We start from the raw sequence: 19,577 nt of genomic DNA, 5'->3' as shown, positions 1-19,577 counted from the left end.
TAAAAATATTGCATCTGCCCTGTACAACATCCACCTGAAGCAAAAATTATCCCCTGTTTAGATAACGTGTATCATTTTCAGACTTGCATGGTTTTGGGGATGCGTTTGGCGCTTGGGACATGGGTGGTGCTGTGGGTTAAACCACAGAGCCTAGGACTTGCTGATCAGAAGGTCGGTGGTTTGAATCCCCACAACGGGGTGAGCTCCCATTGCTCTGTCCCTGCTCCTGCCAACCTAGCAGTTCGAAAGCACGTCAAAGTGCAAGTAGATAAATAGGTACCGCTCCAGCGGGAAGATAAACGGTGTTTCAGTGCGCTGCTCTGGTTCGCCAGAAGCGGCTTAGTCATGCTGGCCACATGACCCGGAAGCTGTACGCCGGCTCCCTCGGCCAATAAAGAGAGATGAGCATCGCAACCCCAGAGTCAGTCACGACTGGACCTAATGGTCAGGGGTCCCTTTACCTTTACCTTAACATTTTCCATAATATCTGAGCAGGCTTGGCATCAGAAGCTGGCCTCCGGGGGTAGTTGCAATGGCCCAGTCTCTCTGCCAGAGCTGATTCCTGCCTTGGGTCTATGAATTTAAATTTTTCCCAATGTCTTGGAGTGATGCTACCGTGGGGAGCATGGTCGGAAATTAAAAATGAACACAAGCACCAGGTTAGCCTACATGCCAGAGCCTCCTCAAACCTGAAGGTGGCCCTATATATATATAAAAATGTAATTTCACACCCTCCCCTGTAGGAAGATGAGCAAATCATCCATGCATAAGAAGCTTAAAGCAATTCTATTTTTAAAGTATGATGGAGAAACTGGGAGGTTCTGTGGTCCTGTCACAGCTATATTTGTTATGCAATATTAACATATTCAGCAAACATTTAATATGATTGTCAGAGGGCGAATCCATTGCGGGTGCTTAATATTGAAAATGGGTCACTGGCAACTTTCTTAAAACATATTAATTTCCCACAGAAATGGGAAGTCTGGATTTAATTTGGGGTGGTGGTGGTATGGGTTGGCATCTTGATGCCAATGACATCATGTGGCAACAGCCTTGTATGATTGAGGAGCACCCATCCTACGATAAACACCCATACCTGGGAGCACCTAGAGACAGGAGAAGATAAGCCTATTTCACATTTCCTGATTTAAACGGAACAATTTCAAAGGAAAGCTGCGGCAAGTTTAAGTAGGCTAAAATTATATCAGTGTGGGGAGGTGTCATTGACAGAGTGTTGGACTTAAGGGAAGCCTGGGTTCAATTCAATGCTTGGCAATGAAATTCACTTGCTGGCCTGGGTCTCAAGACACTATGTGTACACAGCGTCAACCCTCCCCTTGCAATGTGAAATATTCAGCCCAGCACTATTACTGCATGTTCGTTCTCTCTCTCTCTCTCTCTCTCTCTCTCTCTCTCTCTCTCTCCATCCATCCCTCTCCCTCCCTCACAGGGATGTTGTGAAGATGTAAGCCACGTAGACAGCCCTGGGCTGCTTGGAGGAAGGTTAACATACAAATGTGATAAATATAAAACAAATGTTTTTCGAGGCTTAAGGGTTATTGATGTTCGAGCAATACAAAACTCGCATTTGTCTCCCATTTTGACTGCGAACTGTACACATGATATGTTTACTGCTGTAATGTAGCCTGTCTACCTCACTCCTTATATGGGTTAATGGAAGCATGTGGAAAGCGGCTGGTGGGTAGATGAGCTCGCCTTGGAAGGAGGCATTGAACTTGATGAATTGCTAGTCCCTTCCGTTTATGGTCCTTTATTGATATTGTTAGATTTACGATTCCATAATTGAAATTGGAATAAAAGCCGGCATCTGTAATAAACTCTTGATTTACTGTGATGGTTTGTAAATGCAATCGGTTGTGACCGGCCCATTCACAAAGTGGACTTTCTGTTGAAACCTGCGTAAGGAAACTCAAAACTCCAGATCAAAACTTTTACAATGGACACAATTCAGCCCAAGTTTAAAGCAATGTGAAGTCTCCCTGTTTTCAGCGGGCATTTGCTTAGCATTACAGTGGTACCTCAGGTTAAGTACTTAATTTGTTCCAGAGGTCCGTACTTAACCTGAAACTGTACTTAGCCTGAAGCACCACTTTAGCTAATGGGGGCCTCCTGCTGCTGCCGCGCTGCCGGAGCCTGATTTCTGTTCTCATCTTGAAGCGAAGTTCTTAACCCAAAGCACTATTTCTGGGTTAGCGGAGTCTGTAACCTGAAGCGTATGTAACCTGAGGTACCACTGTATGTACATGTGGTGATGAATGCTGCCTAACCTAGATTTTGTCTCCGGATTTGAGGAGTCCCCCTATTGGCATTGCCATTTCAGGCTGGCCTTTAGGCTGTCTGGGCCCTAGGTTGGATCAGAAATGCATGCAGGATGGGGAACCTGGGGTCCTCCAAATGTTGCTGGACTACAACTCCCATGATTCCTGTTTTTGGCCATGCTGCCCTGGGCTGATAAGAGTTAGAGTACAGTGGTACCTCTGGATCCAGTACTTCTGGATACATTCCAGAGCCCTGTTCACATCCTGAGCAGAATGCAACCTGCGTCTGCGCGTGCGTGGGTCACGATTCGCTGCTTCCGCGCATGCGTGTGACGTCATTTTGAGCGTCTGCACATGCGTGAGCAGCGAAACCCGGAAGTAACCCGTTCCGTTACTTCCGGGTTGCCACAGAACGCAACCTGAAAAAGCTCAACCTGAAGCATATTTAACCCCAGGTATGACTGTACTTTGAGTTGAGCATGAACTTCTGTACAGTGGTACTTCGGGTTACATGCGCTTCAGGTTACATACGCTTCAGGTTACACACTCCACTAAGCCAGAAATAGTGCTTCAGGTTAAGAACTTTGTTTCAGGATAAGAACAGAAATCGGGCTCTGGCAGTATGGCAGAAGCAGGAGGCCCCATTAGCTAAAGTGGTGCTTCCGGTTAAGAACAGTTTCAGGTTAAGTACAGACCTCCGGAACGAATTAAGTTCTTTATCAGAGGTACCACTGTATATCTTTTGATAAATATCAATAAAAATTGACCTTATAATGGTGGGGGGGATAGTTGTTTCCCCACCTCTGCTTTAAAGCCTCCAGGTATTGGAATGAGGAAGAACAACTTACCTGTGAGAGATCTCCCAGTGGGTCTCTTCTAGATCATTTTATTAGCAGTGGGGGGTGGGAACAGCCAGGAGGGCTGGACTTCTGACACAGTGTGACTCTGGAAAGTTTGGGTCACCCACTAAGTGTCCGGGCCTAAAAGCCCAATCTGGATTCAGTCTCTAGTCCGGATTAGGTTTTGGGATGCACAAGAGAGGATATATGAGAAACAGACCCAGTTATTCCACATTATTCCCTGGGGTGGGGGTTGTTGTGATGGTGAATCTGCCCATTCTTAAATATCTCTCGCTAAAATCAATGGAAGTCTAAAGTGCTGACCTTTGGGAGGATTTCCACTGTGTGTCTTTGCCGCGGTGAAAAAGGGCAAAAGAGATGTATGCTCTCGACAGACTTACCAAATGAGATATATATGGGGAAAAAACGGGGGAATAAAACCTCCCCAGCAAATGTTGGCAAGGCATTTATTTCTCCCTCTATTTTTTACATCTCTGTTAATTAGATAATTAATCTTTATTGGTTCCTTCTCTCCTTTATTGCACGCCTCCCACACCATTCTGCTCATTGCTTCCCCCACCACACCTCCCCACACCACCACCGGTGTTTGCATCCCAGCTGCTGAGGCAATATTTTTCTAATAGAGTGTTTAAAGAGGAGATGGGGATGCGTGGAGGAGAACGGAGGGGGAGAGAGAAAGGAGACGTCTTTGAAAAATAATTTTGCTTCTGTTGCTTGCTAAAATAAGGCTGGTAGCAGGTAATAAAAAAGGGAAATCTCCCAATACAAGAGGCAATAAAGTCATCTTTTACAATAAAAATCGCTCTTTCTCTCTCCCTCTCCCTGCTCCCCTCTTTTTCCAGCTTTCTCGTTTGGGTGAGCTGCTTCTAAGCTGTGAATGTTGCCTTTCTGGAAAGAAAGAAAGAAAGAAAGAAAGAAAGAAAGAAAGAAAGAAAGAGAGAGAGAGAGAGAGAGAGAGAGAGAGAGAGAATGGAGGCCAAGCTTTCTTCTTCTTTTCTTTTTAAAAAATATTCTTAAAACGAACCCATTACTATTCTCAGTGGCATCACCACCACTAATGAGTAACCCCCTGGTTATTCCTGTGGTATCGGGAAGTGCATTTGAATACATTAGAGATATTTGTGTGGTTAATCCTTGGCGTGACTCAGGGGCTGTTTACCCTCCCTCAGATGGATTAGAGACCTGTTTGAATTGGTAAACTGCGAGAAGCTGCTGGATGTGGCCCGCTTTCCCCACCAGCCAAGCAAGAAGAGTGCAGAGAGTGCTGAGCTAGCATTACGGGGGTGATAGAAGCATGTCTCCAACTGTCTCTTTCTATTGATCCCCACCTTGCAATCTGCTGAACCGAAGCACTTTTCTCTCTCTCTCTCTCTCTCTCTCTCTCTCTCTCTCTCTCTCTCTCTCTCTCCAAACAAGCACACACACACACATATACTACCCCCCCAACCCCCAACCCCCAATGAATATGCAGGCCAACTCTTTTTCATGATGTACCGGAGCCGTGATGTTATTTGCAACAGCAAAAGAACATGCCGTACAAATCTGACCCTGACACATTTCCTTTTCTTTTTAAAAAGATGCTCTTAGTGAGAGACTTTGACATTCCAAACCATCCGTCCCAAGGCAGAAGAAAGGAACTGGAAATTAGACCACGTCATATAAATCTTTATCAAATCTGAGCTGTTCGCCAGCTCAGCATGGAGATGCAATGTGGGTGGACAAGTGGTTTGATTCCAGTAAATATCAAATGGGAGACCACCTAGGTAGCCCAGATACATCTTCATGCACTTGTGTGTGTGTGGCAAAGGCACCCTGTTGCTTGGAAGCTTAGCTTTGGAACAAGAAGCTCATCTCTAGCAAGGTTGGGGAACCTCCAGCTCACCAGGGCTAATGAGACCTTTCAGGGCTTCCCATTTGGACCACGAGGCCATTTTGCCCATGCCATGCTCATCTGTGTCACGATGACCCCAAGCCCATCAGTGACCAAGAGTTTCCAGCTAAGGTGCCAGACACAATGCAGAGCTCTGAACTTGCTGCTGGAGCTCAGGAAATAACTGAGGAACATGCATCCCCAGAAGAACCTTCCATAACTGTAGGGCAAGAGCCAGGAGGACCCTCATGGACACCTTTGCTCTGAGGGACCCAGGGCTTCCCATTGCACCTCATACCACCAGTCCTGTGGTATGGTGTGGGATCCGGCACCGGGCCAGCTGGATTTACATCTGAGCTCAGAGCATTGCTAAGGAAAAGCAGTTGGAAAATGGCCTGGAAAGAGAGGGGTGTTTGCAAAGTGAAATAAGCAAGCAGAGGAAGAATCGGACAGCAAGTGTGTTCCCTCATCCACCACAGTGGCGTAGCGTGGGTTGTCAGCACCCGGGGCAAGGCAAGTAATTTGCACCCCCTAACCCGTGGATTTGCGCCCCCTAACCCGTGGATTTGTGCCCCCTAACCCTAACCCCCAGATGTTGCGCCCGGTGCGGCCGGCCCTCCCTGCACCCCCCACGCTACGCCACTGATCCACCAGCTTACCCGTGCAAATGCCTCCCCCAGCCTCTGCATTAGCAATATGAGAGAGAAGTGAGCTGAAGAACGCTGTGTTTGTCTCCTTGCCCACCTTGGAGCTCTTGGTTCTTTTAATACAAAACTCCATGGACAAAGACAACAGGCATATAAAAGTTATGACGCTGGAAGATGAGCCCCTCAGGTTGGAAGGCGTCCAACATGCTACTGAGGAAGAGCAGAGGACAAGTATAAGTAGGTTCAGAGCTAATGAAGTGGCTGGGCCAAAGCCGAAAGGTCGCTCAGTTGCGGATATGCCTGGAAGCGAAAGGAAAGTCCAATGCTGTAAAGAAAAATATTCCAATACCAAACTGCGGGAGTCAGTGGAAGACAGGAGTGCCTGGCATGCTCTGGTCCATGGGGTCACGAAGAGTCAGACACGACTAAACGAGTAAACAACAAAAGCAGGTTGCCCACTCTCTGCTTCTTAATGCCGCACAACAGTACCGATTATTTTCTATCATTTTTTATATTTCAAAGCTCTACCCATGTACTATTGCTGCAATCCTGACAACAGCCGTGTAAGGTAGGCCAGTATTATTACCTGCTAGGGCATCATGGACCCAAGGCTGGGAGAGCAGTAGCTTCCCAGAGCCCACAATTGTGGTTTTTGTGGCTGAGATGAGAATATTTGAATTCGTTGGTCCGAGAGCTGACCACTCGCCTTTTTCATGGGACTCGTTCCAGAGAGATAGCTTTTGTTTGTTTGTCTGAAAGAGCAGAACCTTGTTCTTCTTCACCTTGAAATTCTGATGGGGACCATGTGCCTGATCTCAGTGGGGGATTGTATTGTGCTATTTATAGATCCTTTCCCCTGCTCATAATGCACATGAATAATAGAACTGCTCCAAAGAGTTGCTCCAGCTCCTTAGTATTAAAAAGAGAGAGAAAAGAATCGAGCTATTTAAAAATAACAGCTCTGGGTTCCATGGAGGTTTGCTAGACAGGAATATATATATACACCAGCAGAGGTGGCACAAGTACCCACAAATTGCACTATCCCAAAACTCAGCATTGCTGAATTAAGGGTCTATCCAACACTGGGTGTTTAGTATACATATGAAACAAGTATTCTGTAACCCTTATAGAATCCTTGCACTCTAAATCCTGAAATTAGAGTACAGTCTAGCTTTACTATATGATGAACCATTTGACTAGACCAAATCTCTGTGCTGCTGCTGACACTATTCCAGAGCATGTGAAGAGCACAAACCACCCACTCCCTAGATCACTGATCTTCAACTGGTAGGTTGAGACCCACTAATGGACTGTGGCCTGATCCAAGGTGGGTCGCAACCGGAACACTACCACCATGCAAATATATGGTAAACAATTCAGAAATAGGTCCCTAAATGCACGCTTGAGTAAAAAATGCATCCTGGGTCTGAAAAGGTTGAAGATCCCTGGTCTAGATTTGCCCTGAGAATTGGCATGAAATCAAGCTGCAGCTGGATCTGCTTAGATCCCATGGGTTAGCTGGTAGTGGTGATAGACATATACCCCGTGAAACACCACACTCCTAATCTATTTAGATGACTACATAACACACAAATCCTTACTCTATTCTCTCCTCCCTTAACAAAGACTCCAGAGCTTGCCCAAACTCAAGTATACAAACCTAGTCCACTTTCCTAAGGTCACCTGTGTGAAGAGAACGATATAACAATAATTGCAAAGCCATTTGCATGTTAAAGTGCTATATAAATGATTAATAATAACAATGCTGTGCTCGTTAAAGAAATCAAGGACTTTGGAGACTCAAGGTGATTTTCGGATAGCCAGAGTTTGCACAGCATTCATTGCAACCCTCGGCTTTATGTAGGTTTGTTTATTCACTTCAGTTTTATCAAGAGGGTTTATTCACTACAATTTTATCCCAGGTTGCTCAGAATGAGAAATATAGTCACACATGCAAATCAGCCTTGCAACAACCCTGTGAGGTGGACAGAGAGATAATGGCCTGTTGGCATCATAGTTGAGTGGCTAAGGTAAAGGGACCCCTGGCCATTAGGTCCAGTCGTGGCCGACTCTGGGGTTGCGGCGCTCATCTTACTTTATTGGCCAAGGGAGCCGGCGTACAGCTTCCGGGTCATGTGGCCAACATGACTAAGCCACTTCTGGTTCACTAGAGCAGCGCACGGAAAAGCAGTTTACCTTCCCGCCAGAGGGGTACCTATTTATCTACCTGCACTTTGACATGCTTTCAACCGAGCAACGGAAACTCACCCCATCGCTAGGATTCGAACCGCCGACCTTCTGATCGACAAGTCCTAGGCTCTGTGGTTTAACCCACAGCACCACCTGCGTCCCTTCTGTTGAGTGACTAAGTGGTATAAATTCTGTTAAACAAAATAAGATAGCAACAGAGTATGGAAACTCAAAGGATAGACTGGAGGATGAAGATAGCGCCCAAACTTGGGTCTCCATCTGTTTGTGGACTACAACTCCCATCATCCTGAGCTAGCAGGACCGGTGGTCAGGGACGATGGGAATTGTAGTCCCAAAATAGCTGGATACCCAAGTTTCGGAAACCCTGATCTAGTGCCTTGTCCGTAGGAAGGCCTTCCGTTAATTGCAGTGTTGTCATTTGGGGATGGTACAAGCAACTGACTGCCATTTCCCACCCTCCTGCCTGGTTTGTACTTCAAGTCATATGAGGAAGCATTCCTTGAGAGCACCTGAATTTCTGCCCAGCTCCTCAATTCTGCACATGAATGACTGTATCCCAAAAGCACACATGCCCTTGTTTCAAAGGAGGTGATGGTTTGACCCCAGTTGATATCATTGCCATAACCTCCAATATCCTGGGAGGCAAAATCAGGATACAACTTCCTCCCTCCCCGTACCCCACATCCCACCACAAACCAGGAGTCTTGAATTCTAGGCTTTAATAGACGGGGGGGGGGAGGTTTCTAGTCCTCATGAATCAAGAGAAAACCTGAAAAAAATGTGAAATTTAATTCATAGGCTCTCTACAGTTCTTGCCATCCCTACTTCATGCTCCACTTCTGCTTTTATCACTCAATATTTGGGGAGACTCTGACCTTATTGCTCTAGCCTAAAAAGAGAACTAAAAAAATCTGTACGAGAAGCCAACTTCTACCAAACAAAAGAAGATAGTGCCCTTCAAATATATAACAAAAGCTGGATAAATGGGCACACAAGCCTGTTTATAATAGATTCCAGTCTCAGAATTTTGGGATTATTTGTGCAGAATCCCAGGCACCTTGCAAATATGTATGCAAATAGAGGGGCAGGTAGGTGGATAGGTAGGTAGATGATGGATGGCTACTGAGATAAAGATAAAGATTAGCTTTCAGTTTTGTATGGGCAGCAGTGGTAATGACTATTAATGTGTTCCAGTTAGTGGCTACTACAACACTCTCTCTCTCACACACACACACACATTCACAATACAATTACATTTCATAGCCTCTTTGTCTTAAGAGTGCCAACCCTTTTTTTTACCCCTCTTCTAAAAGTAAAGATAATCAGATGCACGTGTTTAAATTTCTACACAGCCCCCCAAAAGGGAGAGGGAGCGCAAACTGATTTATAGGAAGAACCCTCCGCCATAAATCTTATGGCAATATATGTTTTTCAACGTGTGCTGGAGCCTCCCTCAGTGTAAACTTTTCTTCCACCTTCCCCTTAGTGTTGGAAGCAATAAAATATAACCAGGACCTGAAATCCCTCGCTTATGAAATGTTGAGTGATTTTTGTGTGTGGTGGTGGTGGGGTTCTGGGGGTGACTGACGAAAAGCTCAAACAGCAGGGTAGCTTGCTGCGTTCACTCTGCTGAACATAAAACGGACCTGCTTTATAGAAACAAACAGACATTTATCTATTAATATCCTAACATCGGTGCTGTTGGTGCTTTATGGAATAATGTAAGCAACAACAAAACAAGAGGAAACGGAGAGGTTTTTTAAAGAAGGTTTCTGCCACAAGTAGCTTACAATCTAAATGTCTGTAAGACTTAAGATGCAGCAGTGGCCTTTGTTTTGCTTGGGGATGACCAGGCATGGCTCCAAGTTTCAGAGGACCTCTGGCAAAGTGCTCTTTAATGGCCCTCACCGTATTGTCTCCTTAACCCAGTAGGAATACCAGTGGCATTGTCTGGCACTGCTGTGATCTGTGGCTTGCCTCTACTTCCAATACCCACAATGCCCAGTGTAGCACCACTACAGGGCATTGTGGGAAATTTAAAATGGCTGATGACTTGCAGCTGCCTGATTCGTCAGTCGGATGAGCCCAAATCTGGAGGCAGTTGCAGCTGGTGGGCTGGGGTGGGCTTTTCTTCCTGACCTCTGACAGCTGCATCGCTGCTGCTTACTGGGAAGAGGAGAGAGAAGAGGCGGTAGCAGGGGCGCCGACTTATAAAAAATATTGGGGGGGCCCATACCGGGGTCCTGCCCCGGGAAGTTTTCTAAATTTTAGATGAAAATTAGTGAGTTTTAAAGTTTTTTAAAAGTATTTTAGAGTCATATGATCAACATTAGAACCCCGAAAACTCGACTCTCTATAACTCCACACTCCAGGAAACTCGACAAGCCTGAAACACTTTTTGGCTTTGAAAAAAGAAACAAAACATAAACACGCACGGTATTTTCGTAAAAAGCTAATTTAATTTACAGTAACAATTATGCTTATAGACTATTACAGAGCAGTGAATATATAGCTCTGAAAAGACTGAAATGATATTTAAATAAATCCTAAACTATCATTAAAAGAATAAAACATAAAATATTGCTGTCGCACAGTAATAGCACTTTGATTAATAAGTGAAATAGCTAATTTAAGCTTACTTTGAATAAGGCTGAGGGTTCATTAAATAAAAATAATATCTCAAAGTTAATGCTTTAATACAGTTAATAAAGTTAATACAGTATGCCTAATACTGTATGTAAATACTGTAATACTGTATGTAAATAACGGGCTTTAATTGGGTCTTACACCCTAAAAATATTTAAGTATTTGAAAATAACTAATACAGTACTATAGTAATATAGAAATACAGTACTAAACTAGTACTAATATTTCGAAACTGAAAAATTAACATTCTGTATGTATTTAATTCTCTATTTTATAAAGATTTTTAATATCTGACAGTGAGTTTGGAGTAGCCCAATGCAAAAATCTTCAGGATCCATGTGGATCCATGCTTTGTAACCACGTTCTTGCACCACTGTGACCCTAGGCAACAGTGGGTGCGTGATTTTTTTGGTGCAAGATGTAGCCATGGACATGCTATGTGATCTGATGGTGAATTTGGGGTGACCCAATGCAAAAATCCTGAGGATCCATGTGGATCCGTGCTTTGTAACCACGTTTTTGCACCACTGTGACCCTAGGCAACAGTGGGTGCGTGATTTTTTTGGTGCAAGATGTAGCCATGAACATGCTATGTGATCTGATGGTGAATTTGGGGTGACCCAATGCAAAAATCCTGAGGATCCATGTGGATCCGTGCTTTGTAACCACATTTTTGCACCATTGTGGCCCCAGGCCACAGTGGGTGCGTGATTTTTTTGGTGCAGGCTGTAGCCATGGACATGCTATGTGATCTGATGGTGAATTTGGGGTGACCCAGTGCAAAGATCCTGTGGATCCATGCTTTGTAACCACGTTTTTGCACCATTGCAGCCCCAGGCAACAGTGGGTGCGTGATTTTTTTGGTACAGACTGTAGCCATGGACATGTAATGTGATCTGATGGTGAATTTGGGGTGACCCAATGCAAAAATCCTGAGGATCCAGGTGGATCCGTGCTTTGTCACCACGTTTTAAATGGGGAGGGAAGGAAAAACACAGAAGGGACAAGAAGCACAAGAGGGGTGTGCGGAGAAGCAGCTGGCTAAGAATGCAGGGGAGGAGTTTAACGGGGTGGGGGGGAGGAAAGGAAGGCAAAAGTCCCCCCCAAGCCAGCTCTCTCTCTCTCTCTCTCTCCCACCTGCATCCCTAGAGCACAGAGAGGAGGAGGTGGTGGGCTAGAGCCTGCACGCAGTGTGACTAGGAAAGAATTAGAAGGAAGGACTCGATCCTTTCCTTAACCCTCTGCTTGCCAGGAGGGCAGGGGATTCCCTGCTCTTTGTTGAGTTTGAGCAAACGCAGCAACAGAAGCGGGTGGGCAGTAAGACCCTGAGGCAGAATGCAGGAAAGCAGCAGCTTCCGCCTTCCCTCCGCCCAACCGCCCGATCATCTTTTTGCCTGATTTTTGCCTATTTTTGCCCCTGCGCTCCGGAGAGTCAGCTCCAGGGACCACACATTCGCTCAATAACACGCACAGACATTTCCCCTTACTTTTTAGGAGAAAAAATCTGCGTGTTATAGAGTGAAATTTACGGTAATAATTTCCTTAAATTATTGGGGGGGGCAGAGCCCCCCAAACGAATTTTTGAGGGGGCTCGGGCCCCCTCAGGCCCCATGGAGTCGGCGCCTATGGGCGGTAGGGAGGTCAATGCAATGTACTGTGGCACCTCGGGTTAAGAACTTAATTCATTCTGCAGGCCTGTTCTTTACCTGAAACTGTTCTTAACCTGAAGCACCACTTTAGCTAAAGGGGCCTCCCACTTCCGCCGCCCCGCCGCCACACGATTTCTGTTCTTATCCTGAAGCAAAGTGTGGTGTAGTGGTTAAGAGTGGTGGACTTGTAATCTGGTGAACCGGGTTCGCTTCCCCGCTCCTCCACATGCAGCTGCTGGGTGACCTTGGGCCAGTCACACTTCTCTGAAGTCTCTCAGCCCCACTCACATCACAGAGTGTTTGTTGTGGGGGAGGAAAGGAAAGGAGAATGTTAGCCGCTTTGAGACTCCTTCGGGTAGTGATAAAGCGGGATATCAAATCCAAACTCTTCTTCTTCTTAACCCAAGGTACTATTTCTGGGTTAGTAGAGTCTGTAACCTGAAGCATCTGTTATCCAAGGTACCACTGTAAATATATCGGCAGCTGTGCCAGATTGGCTCCACCACTGCATCTGCACTGCAACAACCCCAGTCACCTCCCTCCACAGCAGTTGGGAGGTCAGGTGAGTCTGCTACTAACTGGAGGAATGTGCAGCACTCAGCCCAGTAAACATTGTTGAAGGTAACGGTAAAGGACCTCTGGACAGTTAAGTCCAGTCAAAGGAGACTATGGAGTTCTGCTCATCTCACTTTCAGGCCAAGGGAGCCGGCGTTTGTCCACAGACAGCTTTCCAGGTCATGTGGCCAGCATGACTAAACTGCATCTGGTGCAACGGGACACCGTGACGGAAACCAGAGCGCACGGAAACGCTGTTTACCTTCCCGCTGCAGCGGCACCTATTTATCTACTCGTACTGGTGTGCTTTCAAACTGCTAGGTTGGCAGGAGCTAGGACAGAGCAATGGGAGCTCACCCCTTCGCGGAGATTCGAACCACCAACCTTCTGATCAGCAAACCCAAGAGGCTCAGTGGTTTAGACCACAGCGCCACCCACGTCCCAACATTGTTGAGCCCTGTTGGGGAGACAGTGTCTGGTCAGCCATCCCAGGATGTTGGGCCTGGGGATGAAAACTTCAGAGAAGAGGATATATTTCAATAGAAAGGAAAAGTGGAGTTTGATAAAGGACAAGCTATCTCCTCTGGGAGAGGCACCTCAGTTTTCTGCTTTAAACATGGCTGCCAGTCTGTCTTTTGTACACACTGCTGCGCCATCCACTGAGGGAGAGGAAGCAGCAGGGCGAGAGTGAAGCTAGTAGGAAGAGACCATCCTATTGGGGTGTGTAAGAAAACAAGGAGCATGAAATTGGGTGGGTGGACGGCTTTGGAGGCAAAGAGAATTGGGAGTTCATTGGGAGAGGAGTTCATTTTACTTCAATTAAGGTGGAGAAAATGAGAGCAATTTGGTGTTGGCTTGTTTTAATGAGGTAATGTGCTTTATAGGCTTCAAAAGTGAATGCAGAAATAATAAGAGGAAAATGAGATGTAGAGAAGTGAGCAGAAACCTAAGTGAGGAGTGAGGAACCTGAGTTTGGTGCGGCCCTTTGGGTCTTTCTACTTGTCCCCCAGACCTGCTGCCAAGGCATACCCACTCTACCTTGGCCACACCATCATTGAATGCTTTCACCTGTCTGAAATGTGTCCTTGAACTGTGAGAAAGCTCAGACTCTCCAAGTGCCCCTATTTCCCAGGGACAGTCTCAGATTTACATAAGCCGTTCTAGTTTCTGATTTGATCCTGGAATGCCCCGCTTTTCCTTAGGACGTCCCTATTTTCATTGGAGAAATATTGGAGGGTATGGAAGAGGATGTCCCCAAGGTTTTTTTCATCTGGAACTCACCAGAACTCAGTTCCAGCACCTCTCAGGTGGGTGCCATTGCATTAAAAGAGAACAAGGATGATGTTCATAGTGAGTTCCTGCACCTCTTTTTCTAGAAAAATAGCACTGGAAGTCCCTTTTTTCGTTGGAGGGTATGAAAGCTTATTGCTTGCCTAAAAGGAGGATAGAGAGTTGTGTGGTGTGTGTTTGTAGAAACGTTTGACTTTTGCTTGGCTGGAATATTATTATTATTATTATTAATAATAATAATAATAATAATAATAATAATAATAATAATAGTAATAGTAATAATTTATTATTTATACCCCGCCCATCTGGCTGGGCCTCCCCAGCCACTCTGGGCGGCTTCCATAGAAACCAAAAATACAGTAAAATATCACACGTTAAAAACTTCCCTGAACAGGGCTGCCTTAAGATGTCTTCTGAATGTCAGGTAGTTGTTTATCGCTTTGACATCTGCTGGAAGGGCGTTCCACAGGGCGGGCGCCACTACCGAGAAGGCCCTCTGCCTGGTTCCCTGTAACTTGGCTTCTCGTAGTGAGGGAACCGCCAAAAGGCCCTCAGCACTGGACCTCCGTGTCCGGGCAGAATGATGGAGGTGGAGACGCTCCTTCAGGTGTACTGGACCGAGGACCATTTAGGACTTTAAATGTCAGCACCAAGACTTTGAATTGTGCTTGGAAACGTACTGGGAGCCGGTGTAGGTATTTCAAGACGGTGTTATATGGTCTTGGCGGCCGCTCCCAGTCACCAGTCTAGCTGCCGCATTCTGGATTAGTTGTAGTTTCCGGGTCACCTTCAAAGGTAGCCCCACATACAGCACATTTCAGTAGTCCAAGCGAGAGATAACCAGAGCATGCACCACTCTGGCGAGACAGTCTGCAGGCAGGTAGGGTCTCAGCCTGTATACCAGATGGAGCTGGTAGACAGCTGCCCTGGACACAGAATTGACCTGCGCCTTCATAGACAGCTGTGAGTCCAGAATGACTCCCAGGCTGTGCACCTGGTCCCTCAGGGGCACAGTTACCCCATTCAGGACCAGGAAGTCCTCCACACCTGCCCGCCTCCTGTCCCCCAAGAACAGTACTTCTGTCTTGTCAGGATTCAACCTCAATCTGTTAGCTGCCATCCATCCTCCAACCGCCTCCAGACACTCACACAGGACCTTCACCGCCTTCACTGGTTCTGATTTAAAAGAAAGGTAGAACTGGGTATCATCCGCATACTGATGAACACTCAGCCCAAACCTCCTGATGATCTCTCCCAGTGGCTGCATGTAAATGTTGAAAAGCATGGGGGAGAGGACAGAACCCTGAGGCACCCCACAAGTGAGAGCCCAGGGGTCTGAACACTCATCCCCCACCACCACTTTCTGAACACGGCCCAGGAGGAAGGAGCAGAACCACTGTATGACAGTGCCCCCAGCTCCCAGCCCCTCAAGACGGTCCAGAAAGATGTTATGGTCAATGGTATCAAACGCCGCTGAGAGATCCATATCGTACAAAGAGCCACTTCTTGTTGCTCTGCCTACATTATCATTGGACCTCACCTACCACTGATATATGTGGCCCCAGGAAGGATTGTCCAGAATGAAATGAGGCCCTTGGGCAGCCAAAGGTTCCCCATTCCTGGAATACATGTTTGAATAACAGCTGTGCGGAAATCATATTGGGCAATCCCTTTTTGCAGATAGCCAGTTGCCTTGGAGAAACACAACAGCACCACAAGTCCTGGCGCTAGGGCAGGATTTAGATTTGATGAGGCCCTAAGCTACTGAGGGTAATGGGGCACTTTATATATCCAGCTGTCCTTTGTCAACAATAAATTGTCACTGTTTTTTTGTGTTGAATATATGCTATATAAAATAAAACCTACATACAGCAACAGGGTTTTGTAGGCTCTTATGGTGTAAGGACGCAGGTGGCGCTGTGGGTTAAAGCCTCAGCGCCTAGGACTTGCCGATCGAAAGGTCGGCGGTTTGAATCCCTGCGGCGGGGTGCGCTCCCGCTGCTCGGTCCCAGCGCCTGCCAACCTAGCAGTTCGAAAGCACCTCCGGGTGCAAGTAGATAAATAGGGACCGCTTACCAGCGGGAAGGTAAACGGCGTTTCCGTGTGCGGCTCTGGCTCGCCAGAGCAGCGATGTCACGCTGGCCACGTGACCCGGAAGTGTCTCCGGACAGCGCTGGACCCCGGCCTCTTGAGTGAGATGGGCGCACAACCCCAGAGTCTGTCAAGACTGGCCCGTACGGGCAGGGGTACCTTTACCTTTACCTTTATGGTGTAAGTAATGGGCCCCGCCTGCTACCCTGCTCCCTAAAATATCACTGGTTTGCTCATTTCTATATATAGGGTGCCTACAATCTGCATGGACTGGTTGCATGCCAACATGTGCAAATGGCTTTAGATACCTATTACGTCCATAAATTACCATATAGCACATATTCAACACAAAAAGCAGTGACTATTTGTTGTTGACAAAAGACAGCTGGACATATAAAGGGCCCCATTACCTTCAGTAGGGATGCAGGTGGCGCTGTGGGTTAAAGCCTCAGCGCCTAGGACTTGCCGATCGAAAGGTCCGCGGTTCGAATCCCTGCGGCGGGGTGCGCTCCCGCTGCTCGGTCCCAGCGCCTGCCAACCTAGCAGTTCGAAAGCACCTCCGGGTGCAAGTAGATAAATAGGGACCGCTTACCAGCGGGAAGGTAAACGGCGTTTCCGTGTGCGGCTCTGGCTCGCCAGAGCAGCGATGTCACGCTGGCCACGTGACCCGGAAGTGTCTCCGGACAGCGCTGGCCCCTGGCCTCTTAAGTGAGATGGGCGCACAACCCCAGAGTCTGTCAAGACTGGCCCGTACGGGCAGGGGTACCTTTACCTTTACCTTACCTTCAGTAGCTTAGGGCCTCATCAAACCTAAATCTGGCCCTGGTCTATTGCACTATTATTGTGCCCATGACATGTTGCAGAATGCACCAGTATGGAAGGGCCCACGAAGTAATACTGTGGGGATGAATGGGGGAAGGAGAGGAAGAGGAAGAAGAAGAACTAAATGTGGAAATAGTAAGAGGGGAGAGAGGGAGAGAGGGGGGGATGGGAGGCAGGAAAAAGAACAGAAAAGCTGAAATGATAAATAGAGGAGGGGGGAACGGGACAGCGAGAGAATGAGACACAAAGATGAAGGTTAAGAAAGAAGGACACAAAAAAGAGCAAGAAAGAATGACAAAGGAAAAGAAAAATGAGAGAAGTGGGGATAAAAAGAAAGAGCAGACAAAGGAGCAGGGAATGAGATCCAAGGGGACAGAGGAGGGTGGTTTCTCCCCCTCGAGGGGCTTTCATCCTTAGATATCCTGCAGAAGCGGAGGGATTCTCCCACCCTCCCTTTCTCTTCCTTGCTTTTGCTCTCTCTCTCTCTTTTTATCTGAATAATTAAGTCATCTGAATTCCTATGATTTACCATTTCCAATGATAAATAGTCGTTACAGGAGTTAGCCAGTTGGCAGATCTTTAGCTTGAAGTTATAATCTGTCAAACTGCCACTAGATTCATGTTTTATGCTAATGAAGGTAGACTTATTGACTCAGGGTTAGGCAGTGACCGGGTCACCGCTGCCCCGAGGCAAGACGGAGGTCAAAAGGTCAGAGGTGAAAGGAAGAGTGGGCCTGTATGGATTTTCTGTAAGGCAGTTGTGATTTTGTAAGAAGGCCTGTCTAAATGATATCAGGAAGCAGGGAAATATTCCACTGAAAGTGGGTGCTGTGACTTTTTTTTTGACAAACATGTCACAACACAGTGGTACACGCTGTAGTCTTTTACTGCTCATTCTAGGTTGCATTAGCCCTCTGTCCACTCTTGAACTGCAAAAGAAACAGCTTGGCCATGGCACTATTGTTTTTCTTTAAACTTACAGATCTTGCTCTAAGCTATGTGAGTACTTGTGGTTTGTGTGTGCGCACATGCATATGCCGGAGGAAATATCAACAACCTCGGATAGGCAGATGACACAACACTGATGGCAGAAAGTGAGGAGGAATTAAAGAACCTTTTAATGAGGGTGAAAGAGGAGAGTGCAAAATGTGGTTTGAAGCTCAACATCAAAAAAACCCTCCTGGCAAATAGAAGGGGAAGAAATGGAGGCAGTGAGAGATTTTACTTTCTTGGGCTCCATGATCACCGCAGATGGTGACAGCAGCCACAAAATTAACAGACGCCTGCTTCTTGGGAGAAAAGCAATGACAAACCTAGACAGCATCTTTAAAAGCAGAGACATCACCTTGCCAACAAAGGTCCATATAGTTAAAGCTATGGTTTTCCCAGTAGTGATGTATGGAAGTGAGAGCTGGACCATAAAGAAGGCTGATTGCCAAAGAATTGATGCTTTTGAATTATGGTGCTGGAGGAGACTCTTGAGAGTCCCATGGACTGCAAGAAGATCAAACCTCTCCATTCTGAAGGAAATCAGCCCTGAGTGCTCACTGGAAGGACAGATCCTGAAGCTGAGACTCCAATAGTTTGGCCACCTCATGAGAAGAGAAGACTCCCTGGAAAAGACCCTGATGTTGGGAAAGATGGAGGGCACAAGGAGAAGGGGACGACAGAGGACGAGATGGTTGGATAGTGTTCTCGAAGTTACCAGCACGAGTTTGACCAAACTGTGGGAGGCAGTGGAAGACAGGAGGGCCTGGCGTGCTCTAGTCCATGGGGTCACGAAGAGTCGGACATGACTAAATGACTAAACAACAACAACAACACATGCATATGCAAGCATGTACCATCAGACCCTCCAAGTGTCCCTATTTTACAGGGACAGTCCCCGATTTATAGAAGCTGTCCCAGTTTCTGATTTGATCCCAGAGTGTCCCACTTTTCCTTAGGATATCCCTACTTTCATAAGAGAAATGTTGGAGAGTATAGAGCTGGCATAGATGTTTTGGGACTACAATTCCCATGATCCCTAGCTAACAGGACCAGTGGTCAGGGATGATGGGCATTGTAGTCCCAAAATATCTGGAGGGCTGAGTTTGCCTGTGCCTGGTATAGAGTTATATGACCCCGCCCCCCAAGCCAAGGAGATAACTATCTATACCACCTTTAGAAGACATCTGAAAGCAGCCCAGTATAGGGAAGTTTTTTATGTTTCATGTTTTATTATGTTTTTATATATGTTGTAAGCCACCCAGAGTAGCTGGGGCAACCCAGTCAGATGGGCGGGGTATAAATAATAAAGTTGTTGTTGTTGTTGAATAGGACATTCCTATTTTCATCGGGGAAATGTTAGAGGGTATGCACCATTGCAACAACCTTAGGTGAAAGTTGATGTGGCGCCATGGCTCAGATGCTGCCAGTTCAAATCTCAGCTAAGTTAGGAACTTGCAAGGTGGTCTTAGCCAAGCCACTCTCCTCTCAGCTTCATCCCTGTCCCCTCCATGTGTAATGTAAGGGAAATAACACTGACCTCTCATACAGGTTGTTAGGATTGTTGAGGAATATGAAGCAAGGGTAGAGGCTTCAGTGCTACATGAAATGGAAAATCACCCTCATCACTGCCACCATCAACTGATGTCTCCAATGATCCTTTGTGCAAG

The sequence above is a fragment of the Podarcis gaigeae genome (genome assembly GCF_964106915.1).
Source record: "Podarcis gaigeae genome assembly, chromosome: 2".
NCBI classification, from domain to species: Eukaryota; Metazoa; Chordata; class Lepidosauria; order Squamata; family Lacertidae; genus Podarcis; species Podarcis gaigeae.
This window is presented reverse-complemented; position numbering follows the sequence as displayed.